General features: G+C 36.8%; 1 pseudogene; it reads right to left on the bottom strand.

Annotated features, from left to right (window-relative positions):
• Nucleotides 1-15,474: 15,474 nt before the first annotated feature.
• On the bottom strand, nt 15,475-18,866 carry LOC120265948 (annotated as a pseudogene).
• Between the last annotated feature and the right edge of the window lie 447 nt (nt 18,867-19,313).

Below are 19,313 nucleotides of genomic sequence, written 5' to 3'. Positions count from 1 at the left end.
ACTCGCCGAAAATGATTCGCTGTAGTGTACAAATCAGATAAGTGTAAGTGAAAGCATGGCACTTTTATGCGCAATCAAACAGCTTTAAACAAAAACTTTTACGCGAAATCAAAGAATTTTAAGCGAGATCGTAAATGTTTAAGCAAACTCGGATAAGTTTAAGCAAAATAGTATAATCTTAAGCGGATGAAGAAAATAGTTTAAGCGATATCGGATAATATTAAGCGAAAACATAAATTATTAAGCGTAAACAGGGAAAGTAAGCGGGAATATATATATATATATATATATATATATATAATGTTCACAAAAAAGAAGGGTTTTGTTGAATTAAAAATTAAAATAATGGTTGGATATGAGGGGGACCAAACCCCATGACTCTCGCATGTAAAGCGCGCGCTTCCATTTAAGCAGCCTTTAAGCGATATCGGTTAATATTAAGCGAAAATAAAAACTTTTAAGTAGTAACGGACAAATATAAGTTGAAATGGATAATGGTAAATGATATCTCCAGAAGAATGAAATAAAATGAGTACACATCAAGCAAAGAAAGGATATTTACGACGGGAGTGAGGAACACGATGGCATGTCTACAGCATTTGCATCTGCATCAACAATAAGGTCAACAGCAGCGCTATTTAGTATTTGATATATTTGGCACATACGCTTGAAGTCAATTTCAGAATCAATGGGACAAATAGTTCGGTTTGCATCGGGTGTGACAAACTTCACTTTCACAGTGCTAATGTCAAGCCCCCATCTTTGACATATCTCATCTAGAATTGACTCCCAAGGAGTCGACACTGTGAACTGGAGGACTCGACCCTCCCCCCTATACCTAGCAACTGCGCAAAAGGTATCTATTGGCTTCCTGCATGAAGAAAGCATGGTCAACAATTTCATGACCACAAAAAATAAAACCAAAACAAGTGTGGAGAAACTCACATGAATTGTCTTCCGGGTGAAGAAATATTCAAAGTACAAGAGTGCAAAATAAAACTAGAACAACGGGGAAGAGACAAATCTATCTATCCTGCGTAGATGGAAACAAGCTCCAACAAGTCATGATCTTCGATAAGCTTGTTAGGGAATTGTTCATCTTGTGGATGAATATAGTACACAAGAAGAAATCACTATAGGTCTTAAGTAAAAACTACCTTAAGCAAAATTAAAAGAAACCATAAATAAAAATTGCTTCCAAGTAAATTAATACATTAATAAAGTTTTTATACTCAAACTCTCCTACGATTATCATTTTCAGTCTATCATCCCAACCCATTCCACTTAATTCTTTTAGATTTTTAATTCTTGTCCTTAGGTGGTTGGACACATTCGATTTAGTAACAATGATGTCGAACTCATCTTTCATTGCCTTAATTGCAGCATCAAATGCTTGAGGTTTGGAGCCTTTATCCACTTTGAAGCCTTGCTCTACTTGGGAAGCCTTGAATCTTATAAAGTAGCGGCTTTCAGTGGGTGTCCATCTTTTATTGCCACCTGGTCTCTTGTTAGAGCTTCTTACTATTGATGTTTGGCTATCCAGAGATGCTCTCATGCTGTCCATTCTATATTTGGCCAAGATAGAATTGAAACTCTCTTAAAAGATAGAATTACATGTAATAGAATGAAATTTCACAAATGGACAAAATATAGCATAATTATACCAACTAAGTGAGTATGGATGAGTGGTTGGGAGCATTTTTAACTAAGTGGGCACATTTTCAAAAGTAGAGGGACTAGTCGGGAGCATTTCTGAGTAGAGGGACCAAAAGAGAAGAGAGAGAAAAGTAGAGGGACCAACTAGGGTATTATACCTAGATTTAACCACACTTCCAAAGTGAGTATGGATAATTATTACATGCTAGTATGTTTGGCTTGTTGTTTGGCTTATTGTTGGCGTGATAATTTATTTTAATTATATTTAAATTTGTTGGAATGATTTAACCACAAATATAGATGTTCAACTTGAGCATGTAAAGTGTCTAATATGTTGAATAAATGGACATATTCTAGATAAATTCAAAATCTAGCCCTTGTCTTATACATCAATATTCATAGGAAACATAGAATTTATTTGAGTACATATCAAAATAACTTGTCAACTTAGAAATAATAGTACAATTCATGGTCCAAAAAAAAATATTTTATTATAAAGTTAAAAAAAGGTAATTATCGACTTATTTGCCCACATATCGAGTGGAATCATTTCTCGGTGTGCAACCCATTCATTATTGGGCCTCTTCTCTTTGCTCTCTTGTGTTACTTTGTGAGGATGGCTGATGCGGAGTACATTCTCCCTCGGGTGGTTTAAACACGTCTTCACCCCCACTCAATATATAATTATGTAGAACGCACGTGGCCAAGACTAGTTCAGCCTGAGTTTTGAATAGGAAAAAATGATCTAGACACGAGAATTTTGAAGCGGCCTTTAAGAGAACCAAATGCATGTTCAATTGTTGTATGAGCTAAGGAATGGTGAAGATTAAAAAGTTCCTTATAGTTTGCAGGTGTTCATGAGCGAAACTCTTTGAGGTGGTACCTAACACCCCCTGTAAGGGGCTATAAAACCTGGTCTTGTAGCATACTTGGCATGGACCAAGTAATACGTTCCTAAGAAAAAGCAAATATGAAAGTTATAAAATTATAATGATTAGACTAATGCCGTATGTCAATCTATAGCAAACTACGCCAAAATAGATACCTTTAGGGACTAATAAGCCATTTGACCTCTCAAGTGCATCACCTAAGACTAGGGCATCATGTGCTAAACATTCCCATCCAGTGATGACATAGGTAAAATGTAAACTAAAGTATACAGTAGCAAGCACATTTTGTGTAGGGTATGGTTTTCATCCCCGAAATGTTGCAACTTCATATGTAGGAATAGAAGCATTGATATGGGTCCCATCTAGAGTTTCAAGACAATCCTATCTTTAATATAGTTTAACTAAGAATTGTTTCTAGTGTAGTAAATTCAAGACAAGTAGAAAAATGTGTCACTACCCTGAAATAAAGGTATAATGTAGCCCTCAATGCGATGTATGTAAGCGTTTGTGTACTAGGTGGATGCACGTACTCATCATGCAATTGCCCAATTGCATAAAGCACATGATTGAAATACCTATTAATAGTCTCACCAGGCATAAGAAAGTTATGCCCAAGTATGAGATTGCATTGGTTATGTCCTATAGTGTGGAGGAACATCAATAGTTATTTTTTTTATGGTAATATGTAATGTATCTCTCATAAGACCTTTTCGTCTCATTGCCATCCACCAGCCTGGACAAATATTGCTCTCTAATTTCTAATCGACTTCACAAAGGTTCTCTACAAACTCTGGGTCTTTTGCTACGTAAAAGCAAAGTGACTGCATAAGCTACAGCTAAAAATATAGTCCGCATGGCATACAAATTCTCTTTTGTCATTCATGGGCATCTACAATTTTAAAAACACAAAGATTAAAATCTAATGCAATATGTTGATTATTTTTTATGCATGTCATACATAGATATATCTTGGAATTAATACATTAACATATGTACATATATCTTAGTACAAATATTTATCAAACGCAATATTTATAATACTATACTACCTTTAGCACAATAACAAATAGTTAAGTTGAAGGTTGAGGCATGTATATGCAATAAACAAAATCACTTGTTCATTCTTCTTAAAATAGAAGAAAATTAAATAAAAAACATTATATGGCTATACATGCACAAGAGCAACCCAATCAATAGGCGTACATCAAAAGAGAATAAAAAATCAGAATGATCACATGAGAATGTATGACTTAAGTCAGAGAGCATCCTTAGAAAAGTGATAGATTTTATATAAAGGTAGAATATATCAAAGCATTATAACATACTAGTAGCTCAATTTTAACAACACTAAACAACTAATAATTACAACAAGAAAACTAGTTCATGAAAAAAACTTTACAATCTAGAGTAGATGAATGCCTTGTTTATAATAGAGAGGTTTGATAAAGGCTACACTATGTGGTGGTGGAGATCCTTTGAAAGAGTTTATTGTTTTATCATGTCATTCTAGTTGATAATGCCCATGTCATTTGTTTATAAAAAACATTGTAAAATATGCTAGGCAACAAAAAAACTGATTAGACCTAAACTTGAGGCTGAAATAGTCTACATAATAGATGATCACTAGCAGCTCCCTTCTACATGTTGTGTCAATTTCTTAAGGCTCCTATTTGCATTAAAAACCCACACAACATCGACAATAATTGAACTCCATTACAAATGGGGAATATATCATTTGACTAAAAATTAAAATTAACAAAAATATAGCATAATTTTCAACAGAAATATGTTCCAAAATTATAATAAATGAACTTCATGGAAGCTTCAAACCAAACATATAATTTCTGTTACTTATTTAGTACACATAATGACAAATGATGTAATTCTTATGTGCATAATAACTTCAAACTCAAAGTAAATGAACATTAAAAAGGATTGATTTAACATTGATATCCGTATTTAAAAAAGAGATCGCCATATTAACACTAATTAAGCTATCATATCATTATACCAAAGAGAGAAAACAAACACTACTAAAAAAAAACCACCATATAATTATCAAAATTTTCACATAAAAATTTTAAATATCAATCAAGATAAGATATCTTTAACCTCAATAGATGAGAACTATCGAGTGAAATTGATGAATATAACCATTAGATCTACAATAGTTTATACAAATATCTTAAATTAAAAAAATCACAAAAAAAATAAATAAAATAACATATCATATAGAGAGGATGAAAGAGAAACAATGAAGATAACTGTCATGCAGCTTTAGATCTACAAATTTAGGTCTACAAGATTTTAAAAAAACATCTTTTAAATTCAGTAAAAAAAGAAGTTGCATGAAAAAAAATAAAATGATAGGACTTACGGAGAGAAGGAGAAACGGCATGATCTGTGATTGCTTCAATAAATAAAGAAAAAAAGTTTGGAGATGATGAAGTAGATGAAGTGATGAGAAATACCTGAGTTGAAGATGGAGATGGTGTGGGGTAACCATCGGGCCCCAAAACTATCAAGCAATCATGTGAAGCTTTCCAATTACAAGGATTTGGACTTATGCCCACTTTTGCCGTAAGTCAAAATACATCCATGGGGATATTTGAAGTTGAACAATTTTTTTTAAAGTCAACAAACCAAACAAGGTATTTCAAGAATAGGGTATTTGAAGTTAATTATAGTTTCAAATACCTCTAAGCAAACTGACACGCGTCCGAATATGCGTGTAAACCGCAAGTGCACGGGTGTCGAAGTAATAATTACCCCGGTGAGTGGGTAGTCGAATCCACAGGGAACATGGCTACTAGTACTAACTTCTTCTCTGCTTTCTAACCTAATGATAAATGGAAAGGTGTGGTGATCTAATGTGCAAAGAAATGAATACCGGAGACAAATATGCAAGGGTAAAATGGATGGAGATCTCAATCAGTAAAAGTGGGGTATTCGGGCAATGCTCCCCCTAGGATTCAGGAATTAGGTACCGAATAAGCAAAGTGTTTCTATGATGAGTAAGTTAAGTCGTGGAAATCCAAATATAATCGGATCCGGCCTCCCGATCACCGATACTAGTCCCCTACAAGGTCCCGGTGGAGAAATCGCTCAATCTCAACACCTCACACCACATATGTACTGCAAAAGCACTCTAGGGATTCAAGAGTTGTATCCGATTCCTAAAGATTGATCCAACCCTAATTCCGGCGAAGGATCCTAACCCCCTACAAGGTCCCGGCGGAGAAATCTCTCAATCTCACGCCTCACACCAAATATGGTTGCATAGAGCTTAAGGAACGGAGATAGAATACACTCAATCGGAAGGGAGAGGGGACACTCCACTATCTCATGACTCACCCTCTCAACCCTCTTTAACCTTGAAGTTCTAACTCTAATGGAGACCTCTCTCACATCAAAGTAACAAATCATGCAAATCCAATCAACCACAAAGATTAATTAAACAAGCAAGCAATGAGAATACAAGATTAAAACTTAATCAAACTCGGATTAAATAGAAACACTAAGCAAATCCATAAAAGATGAGAATCCTAGGGTTCACAAGCCCAAATACCCTCTAGGGTTTTAACTCTCCATGGAGCAACATACAAAACACACCATCAATGAATGAAAGTATATTAAAACCATAGAAATAAACTCCCTTATATATAAACTGATGGCCTTGATAGAGAGCTTCGACGTCTTGAAAGACCCACTCCAAAGCTAGGTTCACCGGTGGCTTCCTTGATGCTATGACGGAGGAGGAATCGATCAAAGTTGGTGACGAAGCGCCTCCAAAGCCGCAAAGACCTCCTCTCCAAACCCTAGCCGTCTCACCCCTCAAGAGCCGCACAAAAGATGAGAAAGAATAGGGCAAAACGGCTATTTATAGGCCTTAGATCACGTCTGTCACGTGCCCTCACGCGCCCGTGTGGATTTTCCACGCGGCCGCGTGAACAGTAATTTGTTACAGTACTGCTACAGTAAAATTACTACAGTACTTTTCACAAAACACGATCCGAACACTCTTCCCTTAAGGCCACATGTCTGGGCACACGTCCATGTGGTAGGCTATAAAACTTTTCTTCATCGACGTATCTTTGAGAGGCCTTGCAATCTTCACAAAGAAAAGGAATATGAAGATGTGGCTGCCTTTGTGCCCTTCCAAATAGTGAATTGACTTGAATCTTCTTGGAAGTTGGCACACATCTCCACGTTTATGAACTGCTCTCGTGTCTTGATCCTTGAATTGAACAAGAACTCCCAACATTGTGTCTTTATAGCCTATCTTTGCTTCCTTTTTACTCTTCAAGGCATTCACAACCTATATGCATAAAAGAACACCAAATACACAATATGAGACATAAACCACAGTAAAAATGATGCTCAATGCATGTAAAACATATATAAAAATATGTCTACTCAAGCACTTATCACAAACACACCCTACAACTCTTATAAGTTAACCCATTTAGGTTATACCACTGTTATAATCTACCTTCAAGGTTTTACCAACCATATTTCCAATCCTAGAGAATGGCTTCATGATAATATCGGACTAGCATATCAGGAAACTCAATAACGCTTCCATCACATTTTTCTCACATAATAGTTGAAAAAAGTAGTTATTATCAATATCTAAACTTTATATACACCCAGGGCATCCACATCTCTTACATTCTACTGTAAAGTATTTTGTATCTATGACCCATGAGTTTGACAATCACCACATTCGTCCATGGCTTCTCAATCACTACATGAAGTTTTTTGGAAATCAAAACTTTCGGACCACATTCATTCTCTAATATAAAATATCACCACCATCAATGGAAATTCATCCTACGATGTCTTATCTTTAATTCCTAACAAATGGTCTCTATAGGAAGGAAAGGTAGCAACTTCTCTAACATTATCTACTACCTCTATAAATTCTTCCTCTTGAATAATATTAGGTGAATCATTACCTTTGTCTCTAAACTTGACTTTTTGATTGCCATTATCTCCATTTGGATGTTGTTCACTTGTTCTTGAAGTTTCTCTCCAAAGCTTCTATCATGCATCACAACTCATGGCAATATTGATGAAGATGGTGGTGGTCTCATCATCTCTAGCGATAGTGATGAAAAAGTAAAAAATAATTAAAATAAAAAATTTACCTAAAGTGGTAAATAATTTGAAACAAAAGAAGTATGAAATTAGAGATGGTTATGGCGTGTAATTTCTATATCTTTGAAGGATTTCCTAGATAAAATTTGCTCAAATATAGGAAATTAAATAATTTGTCAACTTTCAAAAGTTATACATGTAAACAAAAATTTTGTATGGTCCACAATTTTTCACACTCATCAAAGGAGCATGGATTACCCCAAACCAGAAAATTCATTTACTTTCTTGCCAACCAATGAGAGTGACCTTCGAATTAATTGCAATCCTTCTATATAAACTCCCTCTTTTCTCATTGTTGAACTCAACACTAAACCTTTTTTCTCTTTCTAGGGTTTCAACTTCTCTTGACTTCTCTCTATCAATAACAACAATTTTCTAAAGTTTCTGATTCTACATCCGAGCATCTCCATGACTTCTTGGGAAAAAACTAAGAGTAGTGGTCGCAACAATCTCAAGGATAAGAAGTCTATTTTCTATTCTAAGAGGACTAGCTTCGAGTTCCTAGTTAGCAAGTTGTTCGATACCTTAAGGCTTATAAGTATGTTGAGCATATTTACATTAGTACTTCTATTTATTTTACTAGCGTCCAAAGTACCTTGCTAGTGAGGTATTTGTTCCATTTCTTCTTAGGTTAAGATTTGCCATTATTCGGAATAGATGGGTTTTTGTGTTGTTTTATTTGAGTTTTAGAAGGATGATTTGGATGGATGTTTGACAATACATACACCACCCTTAGCGATTGTGATAGATTCCAAAAGCTTGTTCAAACCCTTATCAATTCTTATTGCAAACTGGATGTGCCTCGGTAAAATCTTTTTATTTTTGGAATCCTTTGATATGGTTTTCCAAGTATAAATAGATTTGCACAGATACCTCCAACTTGCAATAAGAAATGATAAGGAGTTGAATAAGCTTTTGAAATCTATCATGGTCACTAAAAGTGGTGCCTTGTCAGGCAAACATTCAAATCATTTTTTATAAAAAATATATAAAACAACATAAAAGCCCATGTATACTGAAAAATGGCAAATCTTAACCTTAGCGAGAAATGGATCGAATACCTCACTAGCAAGATACTCTAGGATGGTAGTGAAATAAATTGAAGTATTGTCGTGGATATGTTCAACATATTTGCCAGCCTTAAGGTATTGAGCAACATTGCTAACTAGGAACTCAAAGCTCGCCCTCTTAAATGATAAGTAGTTGAACAAGCTTTTGGAAAATTTTAAGATGACGCTAAGGGTGGTGTAATGCCAAACATCCAACAAAACCTTTTTGCTAAAAATCAAATAAACCTAAAAGATGATGCTCGTAATTCATTTTTCGTTAAATTGCATATAATTATAAGGAAAACTGGAAAATTATAATGATTGACCATATTTAGATTATGTGATAGATTGGATTCTTTTACAATATGGTTGGTTTGGGTTATGTATCTTATTAATGCTATGAATCCTTTTTGAATTTTGAATTTTTGAAAATATTTAATATTGCTCGAAACCAATAGGAAACTAATAAGACACAACTGTATATCCTTATTTTGACTTTCCTTCTCTTTCTTTTTCCTTTCCTGCTTTTTGCTATGTATGGTTGATTTGTTCCTAGTTTTGGCTTGGGTCTTTGTCTATACAAAGAGACCCATTCCGCATTCATCAATAAGAAAATTGGTTCCTACCTTCTACATCATATCAGAGAGACGATCCTAGACTAGGTCCCTGTACCCATTTCTTCGAAGCCCTAGCCCCACTCTCTCCTTCCTCAGGGGGCTTAGTAGCACACCCACCACTGATAGCGACCCCCCACATTCTTCCCACTGACTCCAATCATTTCCAGCAGCTCCCAGTGGCACATATGCTGCCTTACAAGTCCTTTGGTTGATTTGATTGTGCCGTTGTGTGCAAGTTCTTGATGGTTTGACTCCTCTTGTCTCCATTTAATGAGTTTTGTGGCTTTGGGTTCATGAAGACATGGCCGCAGCATCAGAAAGTTTAAAGGTGACATCGGGGGACGGGAAGGGGTGGGTACAAATGCAGGAAGTACATTTTTGTGAAGTTAGACGAGATCAATAATGCACTATGGCCACGCATATTTTTGATGTCAGTCGAGGGTCACGAGAAGGAGCATATTCTCACTGAACCAAAGCCTAAGGAAAAGGCAGAGAAGTATGTGACATAGATCAAGGACAACGATATGATATGTGCCTGGATCATGAACAGTGTTGTTCCCCGCATTGGTAATGAAATCATGTACTGCAAGATGGCCAAAGAGATGTCGGATAGTCTGGAGGATAGTTATTCCCATGAGAAGAACTCTAGATGCATCTTCTAGACCTAGTACAAGATGATGAATCTGAAGCAAGGAAATAAGCCCCTATCATAGTACTACTCTTAGTTGAAAGCATTAATTGAGAAATATAATGCTTATTGGCCTACCTACACCTGTGAGACTCAAAAAGCCCATAGAAGAGAGACTGGGGTTCTCTTGTTTCTCTCTAGAGCCAATCTGTCGTATGCCGCCTCTTTTGACCAGTTAATTACTGGATCTACCCTACCCACATTGGAAGAGGCATATAGCAAACTAAGCGTCTAGGTGTCATCGCCGGTCAGCATGATGCCATCAACGTAGATCGGCATGGCAACAACTCTTCTCCTTGTTTGTCTCGCAAACAAGGATTGGTCTGAAGTGGACCTTGAGAATCATAAGTTCTCAAGAACATCAAACAGCTTGTAGAACCATGCACATGGGCTCTACTTCAGTCCATAAATGACCTTCTTCAATAGGCACACTTTCTGACACTTCCTCTCAATCTTAAAGCCAATTGGTTGATGCATGTAAAGAAAACCTTACCTGAGCAGTTTGTGATCCACTGAGGTACTTTGTGGGAATTGAGATTGCCCACAGCAAAAAAGGAATTATTCTCTCAAAGAGAAAATATGCATCTTTTGAAGGAGACTATACCGTTGGGATTCAAACCTGCAATATTTTGATCGACCTTATGCTATATAAATAAGACTGCAATTACGAGGAGGTTGATATACGGAGGTACATAAGTCTAATAGGGAAGCTATTATAACTGACTATTACAGATCCAGATATGTCACTTGCAGTGGGGAAACTGAGCCAGTTCATGAACAAATCTACTTAGACTCACTTAGACTCTGCTATAATGGTTCTTCGGTACATTAAGTCCTCACCCAGGATAGGATTACTATTTTCTAAAAGCAATGTTATTAATCTGGTTGCTTACACAGATGTTGACCGTGCAAGCTCTCTTTTTGATAAAAAGTCCACTGCTCGATTTTGTACCTATCTAGCAAGCAACCTTATCACATGGAAGAGCAAGAAACTGGCAGTTGTCTCTCATTCTAGTGTTGAGAGTGAGTGCAAGACCATGGCGCAAGCAACAGCAAAATTAACGTGGGTACGGTTGCTACTAGTGGATTTGCATGTTACTATTCTTAAGTGATGAGGACATCACTCCCATGGCAACTACACCACCTACGGATGGTAATACTTCAGCTGGTATAGAAGAGGAAGCATATCAAGGACCATTTATACGAAACCGTGCTAAACAAATCCAAAACTAAGTGAACGCTAACTTAAGTTTATTTTTAAATTATATTAAAATGGTGGTGTTTCCAATTTCTTCTACCTTAATTGTACTTAGGTGTACTAGAAGTGAGAACATAATTCTAGATTTAGTCAAACAAGAGGATAACGACAGAGAAGCATTTGGAGCTTTGCCAGATGTGGGCCTCACACTCACGTACACGTCCAAGGAAATTGTGCCTATCTTCGCTAGCCCCACACAAACAAAGGGAGATGTTGTTTCCTTTATAATAAATCAGCCCAAAATATCCTTTTCCTAAACCAACCCAATTTCTAGAAGGAAACAAAATCAAATCCCAATCAACCAGGAAATCAAATATTTCAAGATTAAGAGTGGAGAGATTCGCCTGCCATCTTCACGTGCAACAGTACTCGTGGGATACTATTCCCATATTTAGATTGATTTTCTAGCCAATTTTATTTTCCTATTTTTAGATTTTTTTCTAGAAAATTTTCATTTTTTATTTTTAGATTGATTCCCTAGCCAACTTTAATAAGATCTTTTTCTTGTATCCCAAGTTTATATCGACTATAAATAGACTTGTACCTTCTATTTTGAAAGATATAACTTTGATTATTATTCACGAAATAAGAGTTGTCTTACTACCATTGTTCTTGTCAGTTCTCTCAGATTCATGAGAGGAAAGTTTCGGCTTTCTCTTAATTCATGCTCTATGCTTCCGAGCGTTTTGGGTGGGTTAGTTTCCGGTTTTTGGTTCTATGATTATTCGGACAGCGGGTCGGAGTTCTTGAAGCTTCGGATAGTCTCTCCCCAACGTATGAGTCGTATTCGTCCCCGGCTATTCACAGCTAGTCATCCCTCAACCTAGATCCTACGCCGTAAAGATCGAGCCATCATTTAGATCTTCTTCTTCTTCACCAAGTTGGAGCCTATCATTTGGTAAGTTGGATGACATTTAATTGAAGGAAAGGAATTTTACATGTTGCAATAAGTTTCTTTTGATGTTTACATTTTCTTTTGCAGTAATTTTACATGTTGTAGTAAATTGGATGACGTTTAATTGAAGGAAAGGAATTTTACATGTTGCAGTATATATAACATCAATATTACTCATTCATCAAGGCTAAACTAGGCTTGTGTTTGGAAATTGCAGTCTTCTATTGCCTTTAGTTGTGTGTGCATTACTAATATAGTGGCTGGTTTAGCAGCTATGTAAAGTGATGCATCATCCAAAGCTATGTAAAGTGATGAATCACCCGATTGTTCTGCTTATTGTTATAGGATGTTAACCATTGTTGTGAATGATAAATGGCTTAAAAGCCCGTAAAGCAGGTTCCACCCTATTATTATTCCCCTTTTCATTTATTTGGAATAGGTTGCTTAGTTTGTAAATTTACAATGTATGTTATGTGATGCTGCTATTTTTTTTTTACTGTTTGTATTATACCAAATTAATCGAATAAATGTGAATATGCGAAATGGTTAGAGCTTGAATGATATGCTAGTTTCTTTTTTTTCTTTTATTTTTTATTTTTAATTTATGTGTCATAAAGTGCTTCATTCTTTACCTCTGTTTGAATTCTATAAGTGATTTGTTTATAGTTAAAAAAATCAATATATAATAGTAACTCAAGAAAAACTCAAAGAATGCCCATTTTAGTAATTTGCCACATCCAAAAGTGCTTTTACAAATCCACATCCAAACAACTTCATATATATAAAAGCACTTCTGCATACAAAAAAGCACTTAACTTACTCTAAAAAAGCACTTTTTTTAAAAGTACTTCTACAAAACTTAAAAAAAACACTTATCTTAAAAGCCAATCCAAACAAGGCTTCAGTGAGGTTGCCATCACATTTTCTCACATGATAGTTGAAATAAGAAGTTATTATCAATATCTATACTTTATATACGCTCAAGGCATTCACATCTCCTGCATTCTATTGTAAAAGTATTTTGTATCTAACAAGATGACCCATGAGTTTGACACTCACAACATTCGTCCATGGCTTCATAATTACCATATTCACTCTCCGGTATAAAATATCACCATTATCAACGGAAATTCATCCTATGATGTCTTATCTTTAATTCCTACCAAATGATCTCTATAGGAAGGCAAGGTAGCAACTTCTTTAACATTATTTACTACTTCTATAAATTCATCCTCTTGAATAATATTAGGCGAATCATTATCTTTGTCTATGAACTTGACATTTTTGATTGGCATTATCTCCATTAGGATGTTGTTCTTGAGTTTACTCTCCAAAGCTTTGATCATGCATCCCAACTCATGGCAAGATTGATGAAGATGGCGGTGGTCTCATCATCTCCAGCGATAGTGATGAGAAAGTAAAAAATAATTTAGAATTAAAATTTACCTAAAGTGGTAAATAATTTGAAACAAAAGAAGTATGAAATTAGAATGGTTATGGTGAGTAATTTCAATATCTTTCAAGGATCGCCTGGTTAAAATTTGCTCAAATATAGGAAATTAAATAATTTGACAACTTTCAAAGGTTATACATGTAAACAAAAACTTTGTTTGGTCAACAATTTTTCACACGCATCAAAAGGAGCATGGCTTGGTCCAGACCAGCAAATTCATTAACTTTTTTTCAAGCCAATGAGAGTGACCTTTGAATTAATTGTAATGCTTCTATATAAACTCCCTCATTCTTCCTCATTGTAGAACTCAACACAAAATCTTTTTTCTCTTTCTGGGATTTCAACTTCTCTTGATGTCTCTCTATCAATAACAACACTTTTCTAGAATTTGTGATTCTACATCTAAGCATCTCCATTACTTTTTGGGAAAAAAAACTAAGATTAGTGGTTGCAACAATCTCAAGGATAAGAAGTCTATTTCTTGTTCTAAGAGGACTAGTCTCGAGTTCCCAGTTAGCAGGATGCTCGATGCCTTAAGGCCATAAAGCACACTGAGCATATCAATACTAGTACTTCTATTTATTTTACTAGCATCCTAAAGTACCTTTCTAGTGAGGTATTTCTTCCATTGCTTGCTAGGTTAAGAGTTTCCATTATTCTATATACATGGGTTTTTATTTTATGTTAGTTTATTTGCTTTTTAGAAGAATGATTTGGATGGATGTTTGACAATACATGCGCCACCCTTAGTGAATGTACGTGACAAATTCTAAAAGCTTGTTCAAACCCTTATCAATTCTTATTGCAAGATGGATGTGCCTCAGTAAAATCTTTTTATTTTTGGGATCCTTTGATATGGCTTGCCAATTATAAAAAGATTTGTGTAGACACCTCCAACTTGCAATTAGAAATGATAAGGAGTTGAAGAAGCTTTTGAAATCTATCACAATCACTAAAAGTGGTGTCTTATCGGGTGTCCATCCTAATCGTTTGTTCTAAAAAAATAAATAAAATAACATAAAAACCCACGTATACAGAGAAATGACAAATCTTAAGACTAGAAAGAAATGGATCAAATACCTCGCCAACAAGATACTCTAGGACGGTAGTGAAATAAATAGATGTACTAGCGTCAATATGTTCTACATACTTGCCAGCCTTAAGGTATTGAGTAACCTTGCTAACTGGGAACTCAAAGCTCGCCCTCTTAAATGATAAGTGGTTGAACAAGATTTTGAAAAATTTTTAGATGATGCTAAGGGTGGTGTAATTACAAACATCCATCAAAACCTTTTTCCTAAAGATCAAATAAACCTAAGAGATGATTTTCGCAATTCATCTTAGGTGTTCCAACTAAATATTTGGTTAAATGGTATATAATTATAAGGAAAATAAGAAAAATTTAAGGTTGACCCATATTTGTAATATGTGATAGATTGGATTTTTATTATAATATGGCTGATTTGAGTTATGTATTATTAATGCAATCGATCCTTTTTGAATTTTGAATTTTTGATTTAATATTGTTGGAAACTAGTCGGAAACCAAAAAGAGACAACTATATATCCTTATTTGGACTTTCCCTCTCTTTCTTTTTCCTTTCCAACTCATTTCTATGTATGGTTGCTTTGTTCCTAGTTCTTGCTTGGGTCTCTCGCTATACAAAGAGACCCTTGCCTCATCCATCAATAAGAAAATTAGTTCCTATTTTTGAATTTGTATTAGAGAAATGACCCTAGACAGGGTCCCTGGACCCATTTTTTCAGAAGCCCTAGACCCACCATTTCCTTCCCCAATCCATGTCCAACAATTTCTTTGTACTCAACGCCCCCTATTTTCAGGAATTAGTCACTTTAACGGTCTTTGATGGTTATATGGATATCCAAAGTACAAACGAGATGGATGTTTGTTGTCCTAACCATTCTTCTTAGTCCCGATACCAATACGGAAAAGGAGAATTTAAAACAAAGTTTTCATGTTGTTGATTCCTAGGTGTAGTGCTTCTTTCCCTATGCCATCTTTCCGAAGCCCTATCCCCACTATCTCCTTCCTTAGTGGGCAAAGTAGCACCACCTGTCTACCACATTCCACATCCTTTGGTAGATGTGATGGTGTCGTTGTGTGCAAGTTCTTGATGGTGTGACTCCTCTTGTCTCCGTTTGATGAGTTTTGTAGCTTTGGGTTCATAAAGACATGGTCTCAGCATCAGGAAGTTCGAAGGTGACATCGCCGCTGGGAGGCGCTGGGTGAACATGTAGGAAGCACCAAGTATCCTTTCTTTGGTCTTCTTATTAAGTTGGATGAGATCAATAATGCATGGTGGTCATGAATGGATCAAGAACAACGGGATGATATGTGCCTCGATCATAAACGTTGTCGTTCCCCGCATCGGTGATGAAATCATGTACTTTAAGATGACCAACTGATGAGGATATCACTCCCATGACAACTACATCACCTACGGATGGTAATAATACTTCAGTTGGTATAGAAGAGGAAGCATATTAAGGACCATTTACATGAAACCGTGCTAAACAAATCCAAAACCAAGTGAATGCTAACTTAAGCTTATTCTTAAATTATATTGAAATGGTGGTCTTTCCAATTTATTCTACCTTAATTGTACTTACATATACTTGAAATGAGGACATAATTCCAGACTTAGTTAAACAAGAGGATAGCAAGAGAGAAGCATTTGGAGCTATGCCACATGTGGGCCTCACACTCACATTCACGTCCATGAAGGAAATTGTGCCTATCTTTACTGACCCCCACAAAAAGAAGGAGATACGGTTTCCTTTTATGACAAATCAGCCCAAAATATCTCTTTCCTAAACCAGCCCAATTTCAAGAAGGAACCAAAATCAAATCCCAATCAACCAAGAAATCCATTATTCCAAGTTTAAGGATGAGAAATTCCACCTACCATATTCACGTGCTACAGTACTGAGGGATACTATTCCTATATTTAGATTGATTTTCTAGCAAATTTTATTTTCCTATTTTTAGATTGTTTTCCTAGCAAATTTTAATTTACTAGTTTTAGATTGATTCCTTAGCCAATTTTAATAAGATAGTTTTCTTGTATCCCGTCGGTTATAAATAGCCTTGTACCTTCTCCCTTGGAGCATCAAACTTTGATTATTATCCACGAAATAAGACATGTCTTACTACCATAGCTCTTGTGAGTTCTCCCAGATTCCCGAGAAGAAAGTTTAGGCTTTCTCCTAATTCATGCTCTACGCTTTCAAGCGTTTTGTCTAGATTAGTTTTTGGTTTGTGGTTCTGCGACTGTTCGGACAGCGGGTTGGAGTTCTTGAAGCTTTGAATCGTCTCTCCCCAACGTATGGGTCGCGTCAATTACCGGTTATTCACAACTAGATCCTACGCAGTAAAGATCGGGCCACCATATCCTACGTGAGACTATTGACCGGACCCTCTCCGAGCGTGTACCAACCCGAGGTGGGCTTGATGACCATCATAACCATCATGACCCCAGTCATGTTGGTCATGGACATCGGCAATTTCCACGCCCTGCCAACAATGAAGGTCTTCCTCACGGTCGCCGAGATAGAGAAGATCCTGATAGTATGGCGAAGATCAAGATGAGCATACCACCATTCAGCAGCAAAGCGGATGCCAAAGTTTACTTGGAGTGTGAGGCGAGGTGTGATCAAATTTTCAAGATCCATGGTTTTTCTGATGAAAAAGGGTAAACCTAGCATCTCTTGAAATTATCGATTATGCACTAACATGGTGGAACCAGCTACAAGAAGATGGGCTATTTGCGGGTAATGGCTATATTCGCACATGGTGATAGGCTCCAACTTGGTGAAGAAGAAGGACATCTAAATGATGGCCCGATCTTCACAGCATAGGATCTAGGTTGAGTGATAGCTAGCTGCGAACAGCCAGTGGTGGACATGACCCGTACATTTGGGAGAGACGATCCGAAGCTTCAAAAACTCTTACCCGCTGCCCAAACAATCGCAGAACCACAAAGCAGACACTAATCCACACAAAATGCCCGAAAGCGTAGAGCACGAATTAGGAGAAAGCCGAAACTTTTCTCTCGCGAATCCGGAAGAACTTAGAAGAATAATGATAGTAAGACAACTCTTATTTCATGAATAATAATCAAAGTTCCTAAGTACAATTAAGGTAGAAGAAATTTGAAACACCACCACTTCAATATAATTTAAGAATAAGCTTAAGTTAGTGTTCACCTGGTTTTGGATTTGTTTAACATGGTTCGTGTAAATGGTCCTTGATATGCTTCCTCTTGTATACTAGCTAAAGTATTACCATCCGTAGGTGGTGTAGTTGGCATGGGAGTGTGTCCTCATCACATGGGATGCTATGAAGTGGTCTATGCGACGCCGTTTTGCTCCTCCACACTTCTAAAGACTATATAACAGACTACAACAGCTTGTTCAAGGTACAAGAACCGTCGATAAATATTATAAGGAGATGGAGGTCCTGATGATCCATACCAACATGCGAGAAAGTGTTGAGGCGAACATGTCGAGGTTCTTGAGTGGTCTCAACCGTGAGATTGCTGATCAAGTGGAGATGTTCCCCTACAACACTTTACAGGAGCTTGTACATCAAGCAACAAAGGTGGAGCAATAGCAATAGCTTGGCAGTCGAGGTCACACCATACCCAATCGTCCCGCTGTCCTCACTTGGCGCCACACTCAGGGCACCACAGGAAGTGGCGCTACTCTTAGGCCGACAACGGCCACCGCTGACGCACCCCTTGGCCGTATGTTGACCACGTCAGCACCTTCGGTGGGCTCTCGCCTAGTGAACAACAACCCAGTTCTTCAAAAACTGCATCTTCTTCAACATCCACCATGGCATCTTCTCGCAGTCGTGACATTGAGTACCTCCAGTGCAAAGAGAGAGGGCACATTGCTTTTGAGTGCCACAGCAAGAGGACCTTGCTCATTAATGAACAGGGCAAGTGGGAGTCCAAGAGTGACCCCGAAGATGATGGTGATGCAAATAATGAGCCAGCCAATGAAGGTAATTGTGGCATTCAAGCTGATGTGCGAGATTGCTTTATTTCCCGCCATGTGCTTCATGTCAATGATGTCGAAGAGGAGAGGGGACAACTGCATAACATCTTCCACATTCGAGGCACCATTAAGAACAAGGTATGCAGGATTATTGTTGATAATGACAGCTGTAATAACATTTGCTAGTTCAGACTTGGTGGAGAGATTAGGGTTGAAGCAGCGGCGTCACCCTAGTTCATACAAGATGCAGTAGATCAATGATTGTGGATCGTTGCGCGTTAGCAACATTGTAATGGTTCAATTCTCTATTAGGAAGTATCATGATAAAGTGGAGAGTGATGTTGTCCAAATGCAAGCATGCTAATTATTGTTGGGACGCCCTTGGTTGCTTGATCATGATGTCCATATTAGCAACTATGCTAACCGACTCACTTTCATGTACAAAGGGGAGTGCATTTCTTTGCTTCCCATGACTCCGGAGGAAATATTGATGGATGATCTAAAATAGAGAGAGAGAGAAAGAAAGTGCAAAATACTTGAGTGAGAACCACCATCATAGTGAGCGAGTGAATCCAAAACCAAATAAAACCCCACAGCTTAAATTAACTAAGCCCCGGGAAAAAGAG

The sequence above is a fragment of the Dioscorea cayenensis genome, chromosome 7 (assembly GCF_009730915.1).
Source record: "Dioscorea cayenensis subsp. rotundata cultivar TDr96_F1 chromosome 7, TDr96_F1_v2_PseudoChromosome.rev07_lg8_w22 25.fasta, whole genome shotgun sequence".
Classification (NCBI taxonomy): domain Eukaryota; kingdom Viridiplantae; phylum Streptophyta; class Magnoliopsida; order Dioscoreales; family Dioscoreaceae; genus Dioscorea; species Dioscorea cayenensis.
Note: the sequence above shows the minus strand (reverse complement) of the source record. Positions and strands in the feature narration are given on the sequence as shown.